Raw genomic sequence first — 14,970 nt, 5'->3', positions numbered from 1 at the left:
GTGCCTGTGGCATTGCAGGAGGGATGTGTGCCTGCCTGTGGAGTAGGTGTGCTCCAAGCCAGTGCTGGGGGTGCTGCAGGGAAGGGCTGTGGCTGCAATAGGGCCACATACAGTGGGATTGTGCTTCTGGCTTTGCTGGCATTCTACCAGCCCTGTAGCCATGTTGCCTGACCAGTAGTCAACAAATCCCAGATCAGGTTGACATGTGACATCTGCCATGTGTGGCTCTGGAGTAGTGAAGCTGCAAAACCACAGATGGAAGGGACTGTGAGAGAGCCAGAAGACTGAACATTAAACTGAGAGCAGGATGTTTGAAAGGTTTTGATAGTGCTTATTTTTATAATTTTTCAGAGGGTGAGACCTCCCTCCTTCCCTAAATTTTTGAAGAAGTAAATAATTTAAAATTTCACATATACAGTTGTGTATTTATCCAGAATAACTAAGATTCTTTCAATGATAATTGGTTTTATTATTCTTTTTGAAATCTCACACTCACAGAATTTGATTGAATTTGAACAATGGAAGTTGTTATGTTTCTGAGCAGGTCTGATATCAGTATTTGCACGAGAATGTGATGTGATGGGTTTGTACATTCATTAATACTCCCTAGCAAAGGAAATACTTTTGGCTGTGTGCTGGGATTAGTTTTCAACTTGTCTTAGTGAACCAAAAATAGGAAAAGCTATGAGGACTCTTCTAAATTTTTCACACTATTGTAAGATGGTGCAGAACAAACTTACCTATCTCTGTAGCAGGAAGGGTGATATATGTTGCAATTATTTGTTACTGTAAACTTTATTGAAATTTTGCTGTAGCACATTGACAGTCCAGGATAATAAAATTTGGCTTTTTTGCAGGCCTGGCTGAGCCACTGCATGTTGCAGTATGAGCAAACTGTGGTGTCGAAGCCCCAGTTGTTTAAGCCTTTTGACTCTCACATTTTACTTTTCCTGTGATACTGTCTTTCAGGACACCCAGTTTAAGAAAAGTTACTTGTTCAGTGCATCTCTGTCCTACTACTTATACCAAAAATAATAATCAAATATTGCTGCTATGTATTAGTCATCTGTAGATGGTGTAGTTGGTAGCCTCAGCAATCTCATACACCTTTCTGCATGTCAGAAGCTTTCTGAAACTAATTTGGTTACCCAGTATTTGGCAAAGGTTGGCATAATGAAGTGAAGAGTAACCAATGACAATATTTTTCTCCACTGAGATGGGCTGGTGGCTTGTGATGGTCTCAGAGGAGATATTCAGGGCCAATTCTCCACAGAGAGCTCCAAAGGTGGCCCTATGTATGGGGGAATTCTTCATCCATCGTTGGTCATCTCACTTGTAGCATAGTGTAATCTTGCCAATGGGTTTTAGTTTTTGAGGCCTTAGACCTTTCCTCTCTTAAGATGTAATGCATAGCAGACTTGGACCCGCTGTATTGCAATTGGCCTTGGCAAGAAATTGTGGACCTCACTTTTCTTTGTTCCATTGCTGAGTCTGAAGACAAGGCATAGGTTATGTGTGTTGTGAATCCTTTGCTGACCAATAATTTTGTCTCCAACTAAGAAGGCATGACTGAGAAAGCATGTAAAGCTGTCTGATATGGATAAAAGTAATAAAAAAATCAAAGCAGTTGGAGCTTTGGGAGTATAAGCATCCAGAGGCAGCATGTTAAGACACAGAGGGTTCAGGAACTGCCCATATGAGAGCATCTGTGGGTCTGAAGTTATTCAGTGTGTGTGTCCTATCGGACATGCAGAGAGGTGTGTGTGCAACTTCAAAGCTCTGGGAGATGGATCCCGTGCACAAATCTCTGCCATCTAACTGGCATTTGGCCCAAGATCACTGTTTTGGGAGGTGGTGGTTTACCAGCCTGCATGCACACCATGCTATGTCAGCTTGCTGAAGGGGCAGAGCAAGTAAGTGCTTTGGCATGCTCATTTTTGCAGTGGAAACATACTGTAACTATGTTAGGCAGATCTAAGTACCTATGGATGTTTCATGAGTGCCAACATGCTGATTGGGAAATCATATACACTGCACTGTTGAAATTGTTGTAAACAGCAGTGTTGTTAATCATAACATTTTCCAGCTTTCTCTGCAGCAGGATCATTGCACAGGAATTCCTTTGAAGGTAAAGTCATAGTAACAAAATTATGGCAACATCAGTCCTTGCTCTCAAAAGATGATCAAAGATTAGATCCACATTTATGAGCCCTTTCTCGGGTTTTTCCTCACTATCTTCCATATTCTTTCTCCCTATCTAATTTGAAGAACCTTTTCTTAATAATGAAAAATGGCCCAGTTTAAATGGAGCTAACAAAAACAACTCATATTTTCTCCATTCTTCCCTCACATTGTCTTATGCTAGAAACATACATTTTTCTGAATATCTAGAGCTGTGGGGATGGGACAGCAGGAACAGTATCTTTAATCACCCAAGAAAGGAGTGGACTTAAAGGACCATCATACAAATATTTGCTAATCACTCTAATAATCATTGTGCAATGATGGAAAGAGGGACACTTCAATCTCCCTTATGGAGACATTGGTACACTTCCTGTGTTCTGGACATACCTCAAGAATTGAGCTCTTAAGGTAACAGGCCTGGGCCTGGAGGAGCACTTTACTTGCTTTATTATGCATGAAATAGGTGCTGAGTTTTCAGAGCTATCAGAAGCACATTTCTTCTGACAAGTCCCAGGTGTGGAATTCTAGGTGTTGGGTGAGCTCTGATATCAGAAACGTAGCCAGCTGCAGAGTTTCTCTATAGACTGAACAGATACCAAATGGTAATTGTTCTGAGCTATACTTCCAGTTAACATGCCTGAAATGACACTTGGGACTCCGCTGTGGTGAAACTTTTAAAGGAATCTGAATTAAGCTATTTAATACTAGTTTTAACTGTAGAAAAATTAATAACTGATAAATGGAATAGCTGACAGCAGGGGCCTTCATTTTTTCCCCTCAAGTCAGGAAAGAATGCTATTGTATTGCAATTATCTTTGTGTCTGAAAATTTAAAATTTTTCAATATGCCTCTGTTTTAAGTCAATTTAAAATGGTGTTCAGTATAAATAATAGCGTTTCTTATGAATAAGTAGTTCTGAAAAAAAAAGTCAGATTAAATATTGCTCAACTGACAGAGCATGGAAAAAAATCACATGGTCAGAAGGCCAAGTATCCTTATGATGTAACTTTTTCTTATATATCAGGTCATAATTTTGCTTGAGAATATATGTTTGTTTCCAGCTGTTGGCAGCCTCTGCTTTTCATCTTTATGACCTTCAAGTGTGTCTGTTAAGGAGAACATCATCTCAAAGCCATTTTCTTTTAGTTGCTTTCCAGATAGGATCACTGTATCTCCTTTTGTTTAGAGAATCCAGAAAGCTGTTGTATGAGAATTTACTTTCTTTTTATTTTGGCTTTTAATTTTCTTTCTTTCATGTATTATTATGTTTTTATATATGCTGTAAATGACAAATAAATCCAAAACTTTGAACTGATGCTGAAATTCAGTTTTTCTTACATGAGCACAGATAATTTATTCCATATGTTACTGAAAAGCTGGCTTGTAAATTCTGTTTATGTGTTAAAAATAAATGTCTTATCAAAACTAACAGCTACTCCTCATGATTTTAAGGAATTTTTGTCTATGGATTTCATTTCAGTCTTGGAAGAATGTGTAGGAAGGTAGGCCTACTGAAGAGGCTGACCAGCCTAAAACCTGTGGCTTTCAAAGAAACATAGTGCATTTTCACTAATCTGGGTCCCTCCACAATCTGAGGGTTTTTTTTTTGTTTTGTCTTTGTTTTGTTTTGCTGAAAGTGTTAATACCATGCCCAGGACAAACTGCTGCCTCAGAAGAAACATAACTTTTTTACTTTACAGGTCCCATATGTTTGCATATTCTCAAGTCAATGGTACTTTTAGTTATTGTCTAAACTCTTGCTGTGTCAAGGGCTATTTTTTGGTGCTACTGTTTTTTGTATTAATAATATACATTTGGTATGGGAAATAAAGTGTGTCGTGGCTTCTGATGTGTGTGAAGGCAAGGAAGGGATGTGTACTCTGGACTTGTCATTCTACAGCTGTGGAAAAGTGGACTTGATACTTGAGGGATCCTATTTGTTTCTATAAATTGGTAATCACTAAAGAATTCCAGACAGGCTATGCTATTTCTGGTTTAAATTCTGATATATGTATGGAGGTATCATTCCCCTGTGTGTATCTTCAAGAACCCAAGATGGGAATTATGCCCAGACTTCAGTCACCTAAGCTTCTGCATCTCAAAAGAAGTTTCCACATTCACGTGAGGTGCCTCAGATGACGATATAATAAAGATATCAGTACGGGGAACAGAGTGGGATTCAGTTGCATTAATTCAGCTCAACACTCTTAAAAGATTATTCAGCTGATCACCTGTAAGTGTCTCTTCTGGGGTAAACTGGATCAATTGCTTATATAGGTGGGAAAAGGATTTTGTTTCCTATGTATGTGAGTTCAATGCCCTTTTTACTGGTAGGGGTACATTCCTGGAATTCAGCTGCTCCTCATTTTTCCCTGTGAATCCTGTAACATAGCTGTCAGCTCTGTCCAGGTGTTCTAGATTGTCCATGTCACTGGAAATCTCTAAGGTCACTGACTTCTGCTCTAGCTCTGATGGCATCAAAATTTTATCTTCAAAGTCTGACACTGGTTCAAGCCTTTGTCCTTTACTATTCTGCTAATTATGTCTCTGTTAATCTACCTTAGATTTTTGTTTCATGCCCAAGTGTGGGACACTGGTTCTGCAGTTATGGTACAAACTTTATATAATATAATAATCCAATCCTGGTTTTAAGTTCACAGTATTACTCAGACAGTTAAAAAATACTGATACATTTTTAAATTAGAAATTTGAATAAAAATTGTATAGCTCTGTGTTGTCTTTACGAAAGGCCTTCTGAACAGTATAATGTAACTTTTCAAGTATTGCTATATTACAGTTATTTGGGAAGTAATTCTTAATTGCAATTTTGGGATCCTTCAGAATTAATATAGTTGGTGTAATTTTTATTTTCTTTCATTATGAGTTTTATCGCAAATTTAACGATGTGGGTTATAAATACTGGATATTCTTTCTCTTGGCTTCATAACCTTTTCTTTTAAGCAGCTCAAGCATTATTCTGATGTACACAGCAACTCTCCAGTTCTGCAGATGCTATGAACAGGCTTAATTGAAAAACCTTACTCTTCTATTCTGAATGGCTAGACAAAAAAATCAGATTTTGAAGTTGATCCAGCTGTAATCTGGAGAAGTCTCTGACATTGCCTTTTTCTATTTCTGTCTGAAATTAATGCCTTCTACAATAAGTACCTTGTATATCATTTCAGACAGCTACCTCTTTCAAATGCACCATTTACCCTACCATATATCAAAAAGTAGATAATATTTCATGACAATAAATTAGTAAGAATTCATAGCAAAGAATAAATGGAAATGCCTCAAATGGAGTTTTTCCAGGTATTTGTGTTGCCTTTCTGAACTTCAGAGAATTACAAAGAGTGGTCAGAGTATGTGTGGCTTATGTTTGTGTTTCTCTATAAAGAAGAGACAACTTTAGATTCAGATATTAGTCTAACATTTTGCTGAAATTTTGTTCACTACTGGTTGACTCAGGTAACACTCAAATAATGCCACAGTCTTAGATGTTGTAAATGTAGTTAGGAATATTATTGACACAGCAGGGAGACTGAGCAAACACTGCTCTGTGGTCACAAGAAGTAAAGGTTTATTCACTAGCTGTGAGAGTTTGCATGCTGCACACCCCTTACCTTCCAGTGCTTTCATGTCCTGCTGGGCCATAGGGTGCCCAGCAACCTTCTCTATCACTCTCTTTCCATCAAAAGGACAGGGGAAGTAAATGCAATGAAAAGTCTGTAGGTGGGCTAAGGAGAGAAGGATCACTTTTCAACTGCCATCATGGGCAAAAGAGACTCAACTTGGCAAAATTAATTTATTATTTGCCAATAATGAGAAATAAGAAACAATCTTAGAATACCTTCCCTCCACCCCTCCCTTCTTCCTGGGCTCAATTTCACTATCAAGCTCTCCATCTCCTCCTACCCTCATCAGCACGGGGGGATGGGGAATGGGGGTTGTGATCAGCTCATCACATGTTGTCTCTGCTACTCCTTATTCCCTGGTCTCTTCCCATGTTCCAGTGTGGGATCCTTAAACACAGGTTACAGTCCTTCATGACCTTCTCCAATGCGAGTCCTTCCCATGGGTGGCAATTCTTCACAAACTTGCTCCTCCATGTGTTCCTTCCACAGCATGGAAGAGTCCCTCAGGAAAGGACTGCTACAGTGTGGGTCCCTCATGGGCTCCCAAATCCCACCAGAAAATGTGCATCAATGTGGTCTCTTCTCCACAGATGCAGCTCCTGCCAGGAGCCTGCACCTATGTGGGATGTCCATGGGCTGCAGCTTTGGGGCACACCCATCTACTCCAATGTGGGGCTTGCCATGGGCTCCAGGTGGGTATCTGATCCACTGTGATCCTCAGGGATTCAGGGGAACAACCTGGCTCACCATGGTCTGTATCACAGGCTGCAGGGGAATCTTTGCTCTGGTACCTGGAGCGCTTCCTCCCTCTGCTTCTCCAGGGTCTTTGGTGTCTGCAAGCTTGTTTCTCTCATATTTTCTCACTCCTCTCTCCCCGATGCTGCTGTGCAGCATTTTTCACCCATTTCAAAATATGTTATCATTGAGACATTACCTGTGTCTCTGATGGGCTCGGCTTTGGTGCAATGCCAATGGTGCATTCATCATGAAGCTGGGTGGAAAGTGGCCCAGTCCAATGGGGAGGCAGCTTCTCACAGAAGACAGAAGTCTGCTCTCCAGATATCAACAAACCAGCATCTTAGGCACCAGATTTCTCTTGTATAACTACAAAATACATAATTAAGTTGACCAGTAAGCTTTACCTCTTAATTATATTGCTTCAGAGTTGTTCTAATTATCCAAAGAAAAAACAGCTGAAAATTTATCCAGTGAGACATAATTATTTTATATTTCCTGTTATGATTTTAGAAAAAATCCCACTCTTCAATCAGGCCCATTTTTAGAAAAAGTGTAACCTCTGTAAATGTGGAGAAAGTTACCGAAGCACTCAAATGGAAAGGGTGTGAGGGGTTTCAATAAAAAACAGATTATATCATTCCCTCATTATGTATCTGATTTGTCACTGATAGATTTTCCTTTCCTGCAGCCACTCTATGCCCCCAGCATGGTGCAAATAACACATGACTTGCATAGCAGATATCATAGATATTCTTTGGACAGATAAATGTTAAAACTACATGGCTTGGAATATAGTCTAGCTAAGGTTTCCAGCTGGAGTTTTCTTGTAAACCCAGCAAGAGTTGGAATAAATGGTTTGGGGATTTTTCACAACTACTCTTTCCTTGTTCCTTTTCCTCTTAGAGTGAGTTAGAATAACATTTAAGATTTGTTCTATATTTTTTTTTTTTCTCTCTTCTTGTAAGTTTATAGCTTCTTCATTAGAAAAAAAAAAGATACAATGGCAAAAAAGAAATGGAAGAAAAATACGGGGGAAGCTTCTGAACTTCACTTACGCATTTTTATTTAGTGATATAAATGGGAAAGGGCATTTCCAGAAATTACTTTTCATAGTTTCTGAATACTTTTTGGTAGAGAGATTGAATAAGAGAATGACTTTATACAATCTCTCATTATACGAGTAGAGAAGAAAGGGTATTTCTGGTAAGTCAAAGGGGTGAAAGATGTTCTGCATAACTCAGTAATGGTGGTCTCTGGATTGGAAATTGTGGGAAATGAAGAAAATATTATTAAAATAATATCTCTCCATACTTATATTTTTCTTCTCTTTTCCTTAAATCAAATGTTGGAGGGCACTGTTCAATCAAACGAACCTCTTTTTGTAGCTGGAAAGGCAGTTCTTATATTCATAAGTTCCAATATTGTCCTTATTTTTTGAGAATTTTACATGCTAACACACTTTTTAAATCCACACAGATTGCCATATGAATGAATGTTTTTTCTTCATTTTAGACATTGATTAGACATTTAGAAATTGATTATAAAGGTTGAGAACACCACCAAATATTCTAACAGACTGGTGATTTCAGTATTCAGAAAGTTATTGCATAGTTTCTGGAAGTTTCTTCACTTATATGAAAGCAAATATTTGTATCTCTGGCAGATAAGTGTTAACATTTCTGGTAGGATTGTTTCAAGCTCACTTTTTTCCTGCTCTTTGAACAAGAATGAACTTTGGATAGAAAGTTTTCAAAACTTAGAGATGCTTAGTTTTCCATGTCCCCTGGATTAGACTGTGGATGTGTAACAGATTTGCACAGGTGTCTCTGGCTCTTCTCAAGGACTTCTGGACATGCAACAGTCAGTAGGTGATTGCTTGGAGCAGAAGGATGGCAGGGTATCGCTGAGTAACACTTCAGCAAAAGCCTGAGAAGTAGCCTGAATAGCCACAGTCTGTTTCTCCTTTGAGTCATAGCCCCAGAGGTTCCAACATCAGCTATGTTGCTTTAATCCAGTCTGTGAATCTAGGCAGCTGTTTCTTGTGATTGTTTCCTAGTGCTTCTTTTATAGTATTTTATTTTTTGTGCCACAGTGATTCAGTTATGGGAGAAGTTTAGCAAGATTCATTGGCACCCTCATCCCTTTTCTGTGTTTACTAGAATGAAGTAATTGACATATGGGAGCATTTATGGGATTGTGTCAGACAAGATAGACTGAAAGCAACACAGATGTCCAGTGAGTGAAATATGCAAATCTTGAATATAAATGATGAATTAGATTAAAGAACAGATGAAAAATTACCATATAAAAAATGACTGGAGTCTGATCTCATTCCTTCTGGGAGAGTTTTTGTGTATCACATTATTACCACAGATAAAGCATTTTTTCTCTTTCAGTGTTATTCTGGGTAACTGGCACATTCTTTGTTATTATCATGCTGTGTTTAAATGTGTTTTTCTGTGCCTAAGTGGAACTTCTCAGTAGATAATTTCAGATTATTTGTTATTCACATTCACTTTTATCACATAGCGCTAGATATTAACCAGGGTATTGATTCATACTCTCAGTAAGTTTAAAATTCTAATAATTGATGTAAAGGTGTCTGATCAAAGTTAAAAAAATAAAATTCTGTCTTTTTTTTCCCCAGCATATATTTTCATCACTGGGAACTGTGTGCAGACACACAAGACTTGATTTTGGACCACTGGAGATTGTAGGGTTTTGCTGGGACACAGCTGAACTGATCAGATTTTATATTAAATTCATTTAATTACAACAGAAGAGATGAATTTCTTTCTAGCAGACAGCCTAATATGAGCGATTTTTTTAAACCTCTCCTTAGCCAGTGGAGAAAAGTAGACTGAAGTCATGGCCAGAGGCCCCCTCTAAGTCAGCATGCCTATGGCTTCTTTCATGCCATTGCTCCTTCTGTGTCTCTTTTAGCAGCTGCTGGAATAAGCAAAATCAGGTTCCAGTGTACTCTCTATTTCCCTGGAGGGATGCAGGAGCATGGGGAATGTGGAAACCTCCCTTTTGGTGACAGTTCAGGTTTCTGTTGCATAAAAATGTCCATTTAACCACAGTTAACAAGGCCTGTAATGAGCTGTACTGCTTGCAGCAGGAGCCTAGACAAATAAGTTACTTAGTTACTTAGATAAACAGAATTAAAGAAGATAAATCCTGGTCTTAGTATACTAAACATTTACAGTTAACAAAAAACAAAGTGTTTACATGACAGGCCGTGTGAGGGTGTGGTGCGGTAAGTCTTTTCTGCATTTCATTCTTTACAGCTACTTTATCAAATGTGAAATAAGAAAAGAAAAGATGAAATAAATTAAAGATAAGTATGCAATTGTAAATATTAATATAACTGCTTATTGTCACAGAAATACAAAATAATTGATTGCAAGTGACATCTGGAAGTTGTCTGGGCCAATATCCCTGCTTAAGCCAGGCCACTCAAAGCCAGTTGATCAGGACTGTGCCCAGTTGGGTTTTGAGTATCTCTAAGGATGGGGACTTCACAAGCTCCCTGGGCCACGCATGCCAGTGCTTGGTCATCCTCACAGCAAGAAAAGATGTTTCCTATGTTCAGATGACATCTCTGTGTTTGAGTTTGTGCCCATTTTCTGATGTCCTTTCACTGGGCACCACTGCAGACCCCAGCTCTATCTTCTTTAAACATTCCTTTCAGGTGTTTATAAACATGGATAAGATCTACCTGAGCCTTCTTTTCTGAAATCTGAACAGTCCCAGTTCTCTCAGCCTCTCTTCATAGGGGAGATGGTCCAGTTCCTGTGTCATCTTTGTGGCCATTTATTGCACTCTCTACTGTATGTCCATGTCTTTGTTGCATTCACAAGCCCCACATAGACACAATACTGCAGGGGCAGCCTCACCAGTGTCAGAGAGGCAGGATCACCCCTCTTGACCTCCTGGCAATGCTGTGCCTAATGCAGTCCAGGTTAACCTTGGCTTCTCTCAACAAAGGCATATTGTTGGCTCGTGTTTAACTTAGTGTTCACCAGAGCCCCCAGGTAATTTTCTGTCAAGCTGCTTTTCACCTGGTATATGTGGGTGTATTTCACATATACCTCTGCCTGATGTTGTTCATCCCCACTTTGCACTTCATCTTGTTGAACAAAGAAATAAATTACTAAAATGATTTAGAAAGAAAAAAATCTCTTAAAACTGTTGTAACCACAGGGATGTTCCTTCTTGAGATACAGGGCTTTCTTTACCCAGTCAGGTTTTCTCCTACTGGTCTTGTTTAGTTTGTCTGTGGGGTTTTTGTACAGTTTTTTGAGGAAAAAGCAATAAAGCATTGAGTTAATATAGTTAAGTATTTTGTGCTCAACCCTGAGATGTTATTCTTAAAATCTGCATTCAGGGTATTGTTTCCAGACATTGTGGGTCTGCAAGCAAACCACTTTCCCTCACATTCTCATCAGTATATTCTGCCTTAAGCCTCAACTCCTGTGAAAAAGAGGAGAAAGCAAGGTTAATGCTTTCCCACTCCTTTCACCCCTCTCATGTGAGGGCAGCTGAATTTGCTATTTATTAACTAATTAAGTAGCAAATTGCAGTGTGTGATTTAAAGTGTCACTAGCTTTCATCTCCTTACATTCCACAATCTTTACTGGAGAAGTTTGGAGGGTGATTTGTAAGTGGTTTAGTACATTTTACTTCCTTCCACAGAAGAAAAGGTTCTGGGGTTTCATCAACAGCCCTGTTTTTCTTGTCTCCATTCAGGAATCAGAGCATTTTAATCCTAAATTATCTCTTCAGAGGAACTTTGACTCAGTACATTTTAGTGTGTCCTTTGCAGTAAGAGTCCCTCTGTGTCACCTGAGACTTCCAGTCACTATGACAACACAAATCATAACAAATTGGTGAACATCTGAAAAAGATTATGAAAAGGCAATATATAGCAGAGTAATTTAAAAAAAATATTTCATTAACCTATTTTCAGAACAAGCAGAAGTAAAGGGATTGGGAGTGTCCCTGCTCTGTGGAGCTGAGTCATATGTGAGTGCTTTCACTGTCAAAATGTGAGCTGGGTTTATGCCCCAATGGTGGGATGTTTTCCAATTGCTCAACTTCCACTTGTGGATGAGGTGGAAGGATGTGGTTTTGGATATGGCCTGTTGTAGACAATGTCACCTGGTTTTGGCCGTTCCCAGAGGACCTATTGGGAGGTGCTGACCTACCTTTGTGGGAAAAGTGGTGCTAAAGAGACAGAGAGTACAGCTGCATATATGTGTATTGAGCATTGGGAGCTGCTTTCCAGCTGTAGGCATCAATATGAACTGGTGCTTTGATTTACACACTTCCTTTTCCAGCTTGCTTTCAGCATGTGAGCAAAGGTGTATACATGGTGTGATCTGCTTTTTTTTCTGACAGTCTGCTGGTTTGAGCTTCTGTTTGAAGTGTTTATGTTTATTTTCTCAGCAGAGAAGAAAAATATTAGTTTTGTATAAATTTAACAGACATTTGTAGCAAATAATTAGTCTCTGAGTATGTCCAGGTTAAATATGTTGTAACTAAGAAATACTTGTGGCTCACAGAGATAATACTTTGATTTTATTATTGTGGACAAGTGAAGTATGCTGCAAAATATTTATCTGTGGGAACAGTGAGTTTTGATGACTTCTAGGCATTTACAAATTAATGTCAGTCATCCTTACTATATATTTGTTTCCTTGCATGAGGAAACATAATCAATGCCTTTCATTTCAATTGTTCTTTTTTACAGATTTTAGAAATCTGCGTATTTGTGGTGGTGAGATATCAGTCTGACTAAATGACTAATTCAGGCAATGAAGAAGGTCCTGTGGGGAAGGTGGGAGTGATTCTCACTTACGTGAGAATTGGTCATTGTTTGTTAGATGTCAGAATCAATCCAGACTCCAATTCCTATGAACAGAAGCCCACATTTTCCAGTAAAACATGAAGCTCTGACTAAGAAGTTTGATTCCTAATTGTGAAGTTATTGTCTTTCTCCTTTGGTATTACAGAAACTTCTTTGGGGCCTACCAAGACAATGGCAGTGAATCCAAAAGTAGTTAACCTTTTACTAAGGCATCTGGACTACCACTGCTTAAGAACTATAAAGCACCTTTAAGATAGTCTATTAAAAAGCCTTAGAAAATACTCAGAGAGAATCTGCAATAGTAAAATTCTTATTCTTTTAAAATCCTTTACTAACTCATTTAGGTAAGTTTTTAACAATATTTTATTGTGTAGAGCAAATGAAATAAGGGGAAAATAGAACCTGTTTTATGCCAGAATTTGAATGAGTCTTTAATTGAGTGGCCACATTTCACCTTCCTTGGAAATGAAGGCATGTATGTGAGTCTCAGTGAATGGATTTAAATACCTTGTCTTGAGGTCAAAGATAGAAGTAGAAGATTTGATGTCCTGTCCCACACTTCAGGCATAGGAATCACTATGAACTTTGATTTATGTACTTCCTTTTCCAGTTTACTTTCATTATGTGAGCAAAGACTGTAAATATGCTGTGATCTGCTTTTTCTTACAGTCTACCTGTATGTGCTTCTGTTTGAAGGATTTATGTTTATTTTCTCAACAGAGAAGAAAATTACAGTTTCATGTAAATTTGAGGGAATTTGTAGCAAGTAATTTTGTCTCTTTTATGTCTGCTATATTCTGTGTATTCTATGTAAAGTTTTAGCTCTATTATAAAAAACTTACTTCCTTATTTTTTCTTTTTTTTGCATATCTGTGTGCATTCTGTGTATGGGTGTTCATGTGATGAAGAGCCTGTATTGCTGTATTCACCTTATATCACTAGGACAGCTACTTCCAGCTCAGCATACTCTATCTCACTTGCATGCAAAATTCCTTATGGGTGCTTTTTGTCTAGTTTATCTACTCTGGACTTACGAGAGTTACAAGTTAAATTCTGTTAATAGCCAGTTTTTCAACAGAAAATCTCCAGCCCTAAATTTAGTAAATCTTTCTTTTATTTCAAATATCCATACGTACTTCACTAAGCCTAACTGGAAAAGTATAGTCTGTAGCTTCTTAAATTATACCTGGTTCAGAATTAAGGCGAGAATTCATGGAGAAAGATTTCAGTTTCCACAAGCATAAAGAATTTGTAAAGGAAGAAGCAGGGTAAAAAGCGAACAAGCAATAAAATTCAAATAAAGATGCTAAAGATATTTTCACACTTGACATGTGTCTACAGCTATTGGCTTAGAATGATCATGAATTGTGCCAGCCAGGGACAAATATAAAACAAGTTCATTGCTTGCATATGAATCTTTAAAGGCCCTGTGTTAAGTTAATATGCTACTGATAACTTATCACATTTTATGTCTAGACATCCAAGCTAATGTGAATAGGAATACTTTCATGTATTTTTTCCCTCTGGTGGTTTTCCCCTCACAACTGTGCTCTTTTTTTGCTTCAGTGCTGCTAAGAATAATAATGGAAATTTCTGTCAAAAAAGACAGGCAGACAGACACACACTCCCCATACCCTCCCTTACCTTTTCATGATATAATGTGGAGTATGGAGCTTTGGCCCTTGCAATGACATGTTTCAATTTGAATGTGGTCATTTCTTCCTTACCTAGAATAGGTGATGCACTGTTTACCTCTAGACTTATCCTTGAGAAGCTTAGAATATTTAGGTCTTGTTTTGAATCTGCTGTAGGTACACTTGGATTATAGATAAAACCAGGTAAGAAAGACAATTCTCCTGGTCATACAGTAGATTTTTACACTTTTGTAGAGCTATTCACTTAGACAAAGTTTTAAATCAGGAAGAAGGTTCTTGAATTCATGGTGATTTAACTACTCTTTCAAGTGGTTTTCCATTAACTTTGTATAAAAATTCCTTAAAGAGCTCTTCAATTAGTAAGGTTCCCCTACTGAAAGATTAAAGACTGACAAGACCGGGAATTGTCTCAAAACACTATGGAAACACATCTAATTTATGTAAGTTCAAGCCATCTGACAACCTTTATAACACCCTTTGTTCTTCAGTAGATTTATGGAGTATCTGCCTAAATACCATTTATATGTCCACATAATATTTGCTTATATTTTACCCCATCATCCATTTGGCTCACAGAATTGATTCCATCTTGTTGTCATTAAAACTGGGATAAATTTTCCTAACAATGAGCAATGTATAGTTACCCATGCTTATCTGTCAGGTCACTTAGAAGCTTTCAACAGTACTGATGATGAGATATTTGCCTTAATGAGAAGTAATATCCAGGTCAGCTTACTGAAGCAATTCCTCAAGGACTGTATCTTCTGAGTAGTGAAAGAGGCTTGTATCTCCAACATAGTGTCTTTTGACATTTTCAGGCCTCTTGGGGTGCACTAGTTGCTGGGCTGCTCTGCAAGGAACATAGAGCCTGTGTTAAAGGATG

The sequence above is a fragment of the Lonchura striata genome, chromosome 1, assembly GCF_050655825.1.
Source record: "Lonchura striata isolate lonStrDom1 chromosome 1, ASM5065582v1, whole genome shotgun sequence".
Lineage (NCBI taxonomy): Eukaryota > Metazoa > Chordata > Aves > Passeriformes > Estrildidae > Lonchura > Lonchura striata.
The sequence above is the reverse complement of the archived record's forward strand: the minus strand, read 5'-3'. Positions refer to the sequence as shown.